This window comes from Canis lupus, chromosome 9 (genome assembly GCF_048164855.1).
Source record: "Canis lupus baileyi chromosome 9, mCanLup2.hap1, whole genome shotgun sequence".
NCBI classification, from domain to species: Eukaryota; Metazoa; Chordata; class Mammalia; order Carnivora; family Canidae; genus Canis; species Canis lupus.
The window spans coordinates 44,166,844-44,178,560 of NC_132846.1; the positions used below are offsets into that span (position 1 = coordinate 44,166,844).

The 11,717-nt window shown below is 54.7% G+C and overlaps 1 protein-coding gene across 1 annotated transcript in view; it reads right to left on the reverse strand.

Annotated features, from left to right (window-relative positions):
- The window catches only part of ZFP36L1 (ZFP36 ring finger protein like 1), a 36,471-nt gene extending 24,754 nt beyond the window's left edge, over positions 1 to 11,717 (reverse strand). The window contains exon 1 of the mRNA XM_072839052.1: positions 11,519 to 11,717. The gene's annotated coding sequence lies outside the window, so the exon portion shown is untranslated. The remainder of the gene's footprint in view (positions 1 to 11,518) is intronic.

The following is an 11,717-nucleotide window of genomic DNA, read 5'->3' on the forward strand; positions in this document are numbered from 1 at the left end:
CCGCCGCCCTCTCTGGCGCTGTGCCCCAGGCGGCCTGACGGCATCTCCTCCCCTGCGCGTCCTGCAGTCCCGCCGAAACTTCCAGGCCCACGGCGAGCCACACTGGCCACCAGGCCGGCACCGGACGGCGAGCAGGGAGGGCCGTCGGGAGCCGGAGGACGGGGTGCGCGCGCCTGCGCCCTCCGCCCCGAGGGACGCCGGGGGCCGCGGTCGGCACCGGCTCGCCCCCATCTCCCTCCCCGCCCCGGGCTGTAGCCGCCCAGCGGGTCCGGGCGGCCTCCAGGGCTGCTCCCGCCCCGCCGCAGCCTTGGCACGGGCGCCGTCAACGTGGCCGCACTGCCCTCCAGCGGCCAGCCCGCCAAACGGCGCGCGGGGCCGGCGTCCCCCTCGCCTGCCTCCTGCGGGAGGGGCCGCCCCTCCGCGGGGTTGGACCCTGTGGCTTTGCTCACCCCCGTGCCTCTTCTGGAGGCCCACGCTGCCGTCTGCCACGGGGCACGCCGGTGGAAGGGCAGGGGATCTGCTTCCTCCAGGGGTTCTCAAACTTCAGTACGCACCAGGGTGCCGGGACAATAGGTTCAAACCCACTGTTGCTGGGTCCCACACCTCAGATCAGAGAATTTGCATCTCTGACCAGTTCCCAGGGGCTGCTGCTGCCACTGCTCCTGGGACCACATTTACAGAACCGGCTCAGTTGGCTCATCCTGTCCTAGCGATTCTGGCATCAGTCGTGAATAGATAATGCACCTGCTGGGCCCTAAGGACAAGAAGTGACCCATGACCAAGTTTCCACCCTTGTGGGGCCTATTCTCACAGAGTAGACAGTCTTGTTTTGAACAAATAATCTCATAAATGTAAGATTCCATTTGAAAAGTTTTCGAATTCCTGTGAAGAAAAAGAATAAAGTGCTCCAAGAACATATATATAGGGAAACTCGTTTCAAATTGGGATGGGCTGTTGGAGAAGGCCTGAAGAAACCCTTAAGCTGAGGCCAGAAGGAGGAGAGAGATCTGGGTAGGAGGGGTGAGGCTGCAGGTAGAGCAGGGAGACGCTGCAGAGTCCAAGGGAAGTGCAGAAGCTGGAGGGGCAGAGCTGGGGGGCAGGCACCCAGAGACCTGACCCTTCAGAAACGTCAACACTCAGAGGGGAAGAAGAGAGAAGGTGGTTATTGAGCATTTAGCCATCCCCTCAGCACCCAAGAAGGGTGTCCCACCTGTGGGAACCTCAGCTAAGTGCCTGTGGCCCAACTTACTGCTGCCCAAACCAGATTTGCTTAGGCCCCTTCCTAACATCTAAAGGAGAGCCACATTTGATGGATCCAGTTCATCCAGCAATGGGGAGAAGACATGGCGTACCCTCCTAACCTTCTGTACATTCCACACTTCATCTCCCGCACTGTGGGTCCAGGACACAGCCATTTCTCCAATGACCATTTTTAAGTACCTACTGTGGGTCTGTAGTAGAGTCCCTCCAGTGACATGTCAAGCATACCACAAGGGGGAGGCCTGCCCTGGACTGCACCTTGCGGGGCAGCAGATGAAGTACCATCCCCCGCCCCCAGTCTCGGTCCCTAACCTGTAGCATGAGACCCCTATCCCACCTACACATCACTTGGGCAGCTCCTCTGGCTAGGACAGCTGGGTAAAAGGAGGCCATTCTGGTGTAAGGATGCTCTTGACTTGGTGTCAATGTGTTTAATGGGAGCAGGAAAGGCATCTTCCCATTAGGCCCATCCTCTTGCACAGTCACTGCCCTCCCCCATTTCCTCATCTGAAAAATGGGGGGCAGGGATGATCCCCAAGGTGTCTGAGTGCAAGCCTGGCTCACCTGCACACTACGGGGGTGATAGATGAGTAAAAGCCCCTGCTCAGTGACCCGCAACTATGCAAAGGAAGGCCTTTGGGGTGTAATAGCCTCAAGAGGAGGGAGGAAAGAGCACCTGAAAAGCAACATGCAGTTTTATTTTTTTTTAATATTTTATTTATTTATTCATGAGAGACACAGAGAGAATGAGAGGCAGAGACATAGGCAGAGGGAGAAGCAGGCTCCATGCAGGGAGCCCAATGTGGGACTCGATCCCAGGTCTCCAGGATCACGAACTGGGCTGAAGGCGGCGCTAAACTACTGAGCCACCCGGGCTGCCCAACATGCAGTTTTAGAGTCAAACTAATCCAGGTCAAATTCTAGCTCTGCTTCCCACTCACTGTGTGATCTCCAGCAAGTGGCTTAACTTCTCTGGGCCTCAGCTTCCTCTTCTGAGAAATGAGGATAATACAGTACCTACCTCACATGGTGGCTCTGAAGATTAATAGTACTAGCTACCATTTACCAAGTGTTTATTCCACGGGAAGCACTGCGCTAAGGGCTTCCTATCAGTTCCATGAGGTCCTTTGTGAAGCACTGGCCCCTGTGGCACAAGGAGGAAGGTTTGATAATGGGAGTCCCGGGATCCCTGGGTGGCGCAGCGGTTTGGCGCCTGCCTTTGGCCCAGGGCACGATCCTGGAGACCCGGGATCGAATCCCACGTCGGGCTCCCGGTGCATGGAGCCTGCTTCTCCCTCTGCCTGTGTCTCTGCCTCTCTCTCTCTCTGTGTGTGACTATCATAAATAAAAAAATAAATTAAAAAAAAAAAAAAAAGAATTCTTGCCTTAAAAAAAAAAAAAAAAAAAGATAATGGGAGTCCCATGGTTCTCATTTCACAATGGCCCCCACTGCTGTGTGCACACATGGCTACATCCAACAGAAGGGGCTTAGCCAGCCCTTGGAACATGGTAAGCACTCAATAAATGGTGACCTTCATGATCAGCCAGAGAAAGGGGACCCTTGTGAAGAGGTCTGGTGGCAAAGAGAAACATGAAGGGGTAAGTGACCCACGTGGTGGTGCGCCCACTTCTCCCTGGGAGGGCCAGCCCCAGCTCTAGTTAGCCAATGCCCATGCTGGGATGTCAGCTCTTACTCACTCTTCCCAGAGAGCAGCTAATTAGCCTCCCCACAGCCAGGAGCTCCCCAGATGAAAGGTGCTTAATACAAATGCAAGGTGTGACCCCCGTATTTATAACCAAGGTTCCCTTGGGTGAGGAAAGCCTGGGGGTGGAGAGACAGGCCAGATCAGGGCCTCGCCCTCTTTATGACAGTGATTCTCAGGGAAGGAAGCTGGGCTGAGGTGGTTGTGAGCCTGAGAAAAAGGCTCCAGGGCGGTGAATGTGGGGCCGCCCAGGTCCTGGGTGTGGGAGGTGCCAGCTGGCTGAGGAGGCAGGAGATGCTCCAGGCCCCAGGCTGCCCTCTAGACCAGGAGCTCTGAGGGTAGGAGACAGCCTACTAGGGTGGGTCACAGTGAGGACTCTGATGCCGGCCTGCTGGGTGGAAATCCCAGCTCTATGGTGGCTGTCCCATGTCCCAGCGCCTCAGCTTCCTTATCTGCAAAGTGGGCATGACAACAACCCGGACCTAGTCATGAACAAAACAGATCACGTATCTACTTCTGTGGAACTTGCATTCTTTTTTTTTTTTTTTTTTAATTTATTCACAAGAGACACAGAGAGAGGCAGAGACATAGGCAGAGGGAGGATAAGCAGGCTCCATGCAGGGAGCCCTACGTGGGACTTGATCCTGGGACTCCAGGACCACGCCCTGAGCCGAAGGCAGCCGCTCAACTGCTGAGCCACCCAGGCGTCCCTCTTTTCTTTTTTTAAGATTTCATTTATTTCAGAAAGAGAGAGAGAGCATGCGCATGACCAGGGGGAGGGGCAGAGGGAGGAGGAGGAGCAAACTTCCTGCTGAGCAGGACCCTGGGATCAGGACCTGAGCTGAAGGCAGATGCTTAACCGAATGAGCCACCCAGGTGCCTCAGAACTTGCATTCTATGTGGAAGACACATGATAAACACAACCAAGAGGTTCCTAATACATTGTCCGACAATGGTGTACACTGTGAAGAAGATGGGAGTTGGGCCACAGTGATGTGACAAGGGTGATATGTCCAATACAGTGGCCACATACTTTCCAAGGCAGGCAGAGGCAGGTATGAGCAGATTGAGAAATGGGCCAGGGTTGAAGGGCCAGCCCAAAGCTGCCCAGCAAATCGGAGGCTGGAGCCTGGGTCTGGAGCATAGGAACCTGGACCACAGCTGGTGAAGTTCCCTTTTCCCTTGGCTGAGGGGATAGGCCTGGCTAGGCCCCCTGCCCTCACCTCCACCTGGGCCTCTGTGTCAGACCCCACAGTCCAGGGCAGAGCAAGGAAGGGAACTGGTAGTATGGCCGCCAGGGTGATGCGGCTTCTGTTCCCAATTGCCAGCATCCAGCCAGGGCTCTCACGCACCCGCTCCCCAGATGCTCCCAACCCCCTAGTGAGGTCAGCAGCAAGCCCATCATTTTTACCAAGGTGACATTTACGCGACAGAAAGTGAGCCGTTTTAAAGTGCACAATTCAGTGGCATTTAGCATGTGCACAACGTTGTGCAACCATGACCTCTCTATCTTGCCATGAATCAGGTTTCCCCCAAAAGGGGACTTGCAGCCGTTAAGCAGTAGCTCCCCATTGCCTGGTCCCCACCAGTCCCTGGAAACCACCAATGTGCTGTCTCTATGGACTTGCCTATTCTGATACTTCATGAGCCCAGACCTTGTGTCTGTCTTCTTTCATTGAGCACATTTTCAAGGTTCATCCATACTTTAGCACGGATTGGTATTCCATTTCTTTTTACGGCAGCATAGTGCTCCATGGTGTGGAAGCACCTCCATTTTACAGACAAGGAAATGGACTCAGGACAAGCAAGCAACACCCAAAGGTCACAGCCAGTAGCCAGTAGCCAAGCAGGATTTGGTCACAGCCGGAGCCCCACGGTGGAGACATGGCATGTGAGCATGCCTGTTCCCCAGGGGGCCCCATCCTGGCACTACAGTCCCAAGAGGAGGGCTCACTGGTGTGGCTAAGGTGACCTCCCAGTCACCCTGCTCCAGGCCAGGCCAGAGGATGGTAGAAGAGGCCACCTCCTCAGGGGAAATTCCAGTTCTTGGCCAACCTCCTGGGGTTCAAGCCATCTGTCTCCACTGGGTATGAAACTGGGTGGTGCCACAGCCCTGGGGCTAGCCTACTGGGCAGGCCAGGTCATGAGCACGGTCCCTGGCCAGCTCCCTGGGCAGAGCTCCCAGGCCCAGCCGGCAAGTGTATGCCTCAATGGACAAGTGTTTCTTAAGCACCCATTCTATGTCAGGTGCCATGTGGGCCCTGCCTTTAAAGCACTCCCTTTCTGAAGAGGGTGCCCAAGCTCCAAATAGGAAGTGGGTGTTAGGACCCAGGAACAGGACAGAGGAAATCCCTGAGCTCACCAAGAAGGCTGCACACATGCCAGGCCTGTCAGCCTCCCACATCAGTACAGGTAGAGAGCACAGGGCAGGTGGTGCCCAGGCCTCTAGAAGACCTGCCTGAGGTGCCCACCTTGGCTCACTCGATGCCTGACAAGACATGGTAGTCACTGTCCCTTTACCCTGTTCTGACCATGTGCCTGCCTAGTGGTCTTTCATTTCATTCAGTCCGTCAGAGCCAGTCACACTATGAGGCAACAAGAAGACTGAGGTTTAAAGAAAAAAAAGCCCTTGTCCTTTAGAAGCTTCAAATTGTGAACGAGGGTGCCTGGGAAGCTTAGTTAAATGTCCAAGTTTTGATTTCAGCTCAGGTCATGATCTCAGGGCCATGAGATGAAGCCCCACACCGGCTTCCATGCTCAACACAGAGTCTGCTTGAGATTATCTCCCTCTCTCTCTGCCCCTCCCCCCACTCACTCGATAAATAAATAAATAAATAAATAAATAAATAAATAAATAAATAAATAAAATCTTTTAAAAAAACTCAGTGAACTAAACACACTAATACTGACCACGTTGCCAGGGGCGAGGAGCCCAGAGGCGGGGCCCCAACCCCATGGGCAGCGGCAGCTGAAGTGTGGCTGTGCATCTGCTTGCATGGGTCCCACAGCTGAGCCCATCTTTAGAGTATAACCCCCTAGGCAGGTCCATTCAGTAATGGGCTTTGGGCTCCTTAACCACCACCCCCTCCCCACCACCAGCACCCCCATCCAGGATGCAAAAAGCTTCTCCCAACAAGGAAAGGTGCTCCAGAGATCTGGCTGAGGGGAGAGATAGGCTCTGTCTGAGCACTAACAGGACCCCATCTCACACTCCAGAAGGCAGCTGTAGGTAGGGGTGCTGGGCTGAGTCAAATGGCCAGGGGACACCAGACTGGTATACTGCCATTGCCCACAGCGGCTGCCCCTGATGTCAGAGCACTTCCCAGGTGCCAGGCTCATCTCAGGCTCAGCACATAACAGGAATTTCTCCCCAACTCCCAGGGAGGGGCAGAAGGAGAGAGAGAATCTTAAGCAGAAGCCTGCCTCAGGGCTCCATCTCACAAGCCTAAGATAATGACCTGAGCTGAAATCAAGAGTCAGACAGTTAACCAAATGAACCACCCAGGCTTAAACCACTGAGATTTTACTGGTGACTTGCTCAATGTCACAAGGCTTGTAAAGGATTTACATTCTTGTCTAACCCACTCCAAAGTCCACATCCACAGTTCTACACGTCTCCCCCAGCCAAAGCTAGCGTGCCACACTCCCCCATGTACTGTGCAGCCTCCTGGCCAGGCTGTCTAGGGGCAGGGGCAGGGGTAGGGGTGGGGAGGTGGGGAAGAAATCCCTCAGACAGAGCTTCATTTCAACCATGCTCCTGTCTTCTCCCATCTTCCCACCCTTCCAGCTCAGCCAATTTTTCTGCAGCCAGGAAGCATCTTCTAACCCCAAGGAGCCCCCAGAGCAGCTGAAGGGAAGAGTCCACAACAGGCCTGAGAAGGGAACAGGGTAGGGGCTAAGTCCTGGCCAGGTATAGGCCTCAGACAGGAGGGGAAATGACCCCTCAAGGGATCAGATGCTCTAGGCCTGTCTCCACCCCCCACAGCTGTCATGGAGAACTAGGCAGCAAAAAGGGAAGGAGCAAGCTGGATCTTCCAGGTGTTTGGCTGACCTGACGCAACCCCTGAGTGCCCCGTGGGCAAGAAGGCAGAGTGAAGGTTGTGTGGGAAGGCAGTGATTATCGCCTTCCATTTCAAGGCTGAAGGAACATAGTCTGGCTGAGAGGCAGGGATGAGATGGGGTAGCCATGGGGAAATAGGCCAAAGGCAAACCCCATGGCCAGGACATGGCCCCTGAGAGGTCCAGTAACCACAGCTCCAGTTCCCAGCCTGTGGTCAAAGCACTTGAATTAATCCTGAAGCTAATTTTCAAACCCACCCTGGGAGGAAGAAGACGCATGGGGTCTCTATTTTATAGATGAGGAGACTGGCACTCAGAAATTTGAGAATGTGCCCCCACAGTCATGTGGCCAGGAAATACTACAACCAGGAGTCACAACTGGTCCCTCTGACCACGGAGGTTCTGCCCTTCACCACTTAGCACTTCCCTGCTGGCTGTTCCTAGCACTGGACTGGCACCTGATGTATTCAGACAGTCACTGGACAAGAGAGGGAGTGGACAAGCAAGTAGACAAGTGGACTAGCACAGGGATGAATGAGAGGACCAGTGCACAAGTGGACAAGTAAACTAGTAAACCTGTAGTTGTATGGTTAATGGCCCAGCCGGAGGGGAAAACAGTAGCTGCTCTGTCACATGGCCTCTGGGAGACAAGAAGGAATGTGGCTTCTGAGAAACTGGGTGGCCCACTACGTGATGGCTCACCATGAATTCCCCCCAGGTCTCCTTCCCTAGACAGCAAGTCTCCAGAATAAGGGGCTCTAGAGGCCCCGGGGCCCCTGCCTGCCGGACACATGCACGTTCGGTGACCAAGTAACAGGTTGGCCTGGTCAATCATCGACTGGCCACTGAGAGCTCTATTGCTTAAGAGGACCCTGGGCCAGGAGGTATCGACCTGCCCACCTCTGCTGGGAGGAAAAGAGGAGCAAGAGATCCATTGGCCCTGCCTGAGGTGGAGGTGGGGGTGGGTGGCCAAGAGGCCTCACTACTGCCCTGTATAGGCAGGTAAGGCCAGGCCAGGATAGCACCCCTGCCCACTGTCCACTGGGCCCTGGGGTCAGTACCCTAGCCTGTTTGCCCAAGGGGGTGGGTTCGAGCTGGCATGGAAGTGGCTTACCAAGGGCTTACTGCCATGGCCGAGGAGAACCAAGGGCCCCTCCTTCTGGGGTAAGTCCCCACTTGGGCTCTGGACTGGAGGTGGGGCAGACTAGATGGTGCCAGGAGTAAGGATAATGTGTCAGAAACTGGGTGATGAGGAAACTGCTGCTCAAATGTGGGGCCGTGTACCTTAGAATTGGAGGGAGGGGCACCTATGGGTCTACGAACTCACCACCCCCCCCAATACCTTCCATGAAGCACAAAGGGAAAGTAACTGGACCAAGTCAAGGGCTATTCTGTACATTAAAGGGCACACAGAGAGACTCCCCACCCCCACCCCCAGCCAAGTTTCTAGAGGAGACGAAGCAAGTAAAGGGCAGGGGGGAGCCCGAGAATCTCCAGAGAACAACTGCCAGGTACTCCACAACTTTGAGACAGAGGAAGCCAAAGAGGAGACTAGAGTCATGCCTGGTCAGGCACAGGCCTGCCTTGCCATGAGTTGTTATCCCTACCTCCACCAGAGTGTGTGGGGGTATGTGTGGCATGTGGTCCAGAGGGTGTTACCAAAGGGGGTGTGAAGGGTGTATGTGTAGGGGGGTTCACAGCAAGCTGCTCAAGGGCTTGGCTCCCCCCGTGCCCTCGGGCCCTGCATGAACCCCCTGATCCAAGGAAACCTTCCAGGGGAGTAAGACCAACACTGCCCTCCCCAGCTTTCCTGTGCAGGGTCCCGTGGGATAGTTGGCCCCCATCTCCAAATGGGGACCTTCTGGAGATTACACTCCATCCTCAATTGGACACGGAGCAGGTGGCAGTGGGAAGCTGAGTTTGGGGCTGGGGACCTCCCAGTCTCCGCACGGGGGAGGGGGGGAGGGGGGTGGAGGGGGGGCCCTCTGGTGGCTCCTTGTGGCACAGGCGCATAGAGCTGCACTCCCCAGATGGGACTCCTGGGAGCACAACCTCAAGGCAGCCTCCTACAGGCTCCTGGAGCATCTTCTAAGCAACCAGCAACTGCCTAAAACCAAAACAGAAGGTGACACAACTTACATCAAAGGGTCACCGTGAGGAGTGCCCAGCATCTGCAGCCCTCTCAGCATACCGTTCTGCAAATAATAACAACACCAAGAGTAAGAGTTGTTTTAATCCTCACAATGACTGGGCTGAGGTAGGTGTTGTTTCCAGTTTCCAGATGCAATAAGGACTTGCCCAAGAGCATACAGAAAGTATCTGGCCGAATGTGGACTGGACCCTACATGTGATAACCAAGCCTGTACTGTTTTAGGTGCTCCTCTATAACACTCAGATCTCAGCCAGAGAGGCCACCTCCAGCCAAGGGGTAGCTTTTTCTCTCTAGTCTCCTGCTCCCAAGACACACTGCACTGTTGGAGAAAGGGTCCTTTCTCCTGTCGTGATTACAGGGTCAATGATAAACCTCTGCTTATCTTGTTATACTTTACAAAGGACTTTTACCCATGTTCTCTCATACCCTGCACAGGAAGGCCGGGGAGGGTGGTGTTGGTCTCACTCCCCTGGAAGGTTTCCTTGGATCAGGGCGTTCATGCAGGGACCGAAGGCACAGGGAAGGGAGCCAAGCCCTTGAGCAGCTTGCTGTGCACCCACCCGCACCCTTCACACCCCCCTGTGGTAACACCCTCTGGACCGCATGTCACACCAGCACTTTGAGGGAGGGACTCGCAGCCCCAGAGGAAGAGCAACCCCAAAGCCAGTGGTCCACTCCCACTCTGCTTCCAGCCACACAACCACACCAGCCCCACCTGGAGCCAAACCCAATAGCCAAGATTCCTGTAAAACTCCACTCACAGAAAATATTTGCAAAACATATCTGACAGGGGACCAGTATCCAGGATATAGAAATAACTCATACAACTCAAGTTGTAAAAAGACAAATAACGCCGTTTTTAATTGGGCAAAATATTTAAACAAAAGGTTTCAAAAGAAGACATGCCAATGGGGGATCCCTGGGTGGCTCAGCGGTTTAGCGCCTGCCTTTGGCCCAGGGCGCTGTCCTGGAGTCCCCGGATGCAGTCCAATGTCGGGCTCCCGGCATGGAGCCTGCTTCTCTCTCTGCCTGTGTCTCTGCCTCTCTCTGTGTCATCATGAATAAATAAAATGTTTAAATAAACAAACAAACAAAAAGACAAAGACCTGCGAATGGCCAATAAACATACAAAAAAAAAAGACAGCGATCCATTACTAGTCCTTATCAGGAAGCGCAAAATAAAACCAGAGCAAGACACTCTCACACACGCACCAAAATGGTCAAAAACTAAAAAACCTGACAAGACCAAATGCTAATGTGACTGTTCGGTCACACTTTGTTGCTGAAAGTATAAAATGGTACAACCGCTCTGGAAAAGATCTAGCGGGGGCAGCCCAGGTGGCTCTGCCTTTTAGCACCGCCTTCCGCCCAGGGTGTGACCCTGGAGACCTGGGTCGAGCCCCACACCTCGAGGCCCACGTCGGGCTCCCCGTGGGGAACCTGCTTCTCCCTCTGCCTATGTCTCTGCCTCTCTCTGTGTGTCTCTCGTGAATAAATAAGTAAAACCTTAAAAAAAAAAAAAAAAAAAGATCTAGCGGCTTCTTTTAAAGCTAAGCACACACCTCCCCTAGGACCTAGCAAGTCCACCTCCTACGTACGTTATCTGCCCAAGAGACCCGAGGGCCTATGTTCACAAGAAGACTCACACGGGAATGCCTCTGGCAGCCTTACTCCTCAGGAGCCCCAGTCAGAGGCAACCTAGCGGATACTCAGGCCGGCGAGCAGCTGCAACAGAACACAACTCCATGAGGAAAAGGGACGTGTCTCAGGTACACACGACGCCGAGCGTGTTACCGCCGTTAGCCTGACGGAAACAAGTATTGCCAGGAGACCGGCCGCGCCGTTCTGTTTCTATGCGGTTCTGAAGTGGGAAGAGAGGGGCACGTGGGGGGCCCAGTGGTTGGCCACGTGCCTCCCGCTCGCTCGGGTCGTGATCGCGGGGTCCTGGGATCCGGTCTCGGATGGGCCTCCGCGCGGGGAGCCTGCTTCTCCCTCGGCCTGTGTCTGCCTCTCTCTCTCTCTCTGCGTCTCTCGTGAATAAATAAAATCTTTCAAATAAAGCTGGCAAAACCAGGGGCAGCCCGGGGGGCTCAGCGGTTTGGCGCCGCCCTCAACCCAGGGCGTGACCCTGGAGTCCCGGGATCCAGTCCCACGTCGGGCTCCCTGCACGGAGCCTGCTTCTCCCTCTGCCTGTGTCTCTGCCTCTCTCTCTGTGTCTCTCATGAATAAATGAATAAAATCTTAAAAAAAAAAAAAAAAAAACTAGCAAAACTAGCCTTGGCGGGAAAGAAATCCGAATGAGGCTGCCTCCGAGGGGCCGGGGCCCAGGCACGGGGGAACTTACCGGCTGCTGGTAACGTCCGAGATCTTGGTCGGAGTCTGGTTTCATCGGAAGACGCGTTTGTCGGAACTCACAGGGGCAGCAGGTACGTGCATCTCACCGCGTCGGAGTCTCGCCTCCCAGGGCGGGGAACCGGAAACAGACGCCGAGCCCAAAGCGCCGCGTGCACGTGGAGGTACGCAAGGGGCCGCGTGCTGATGGG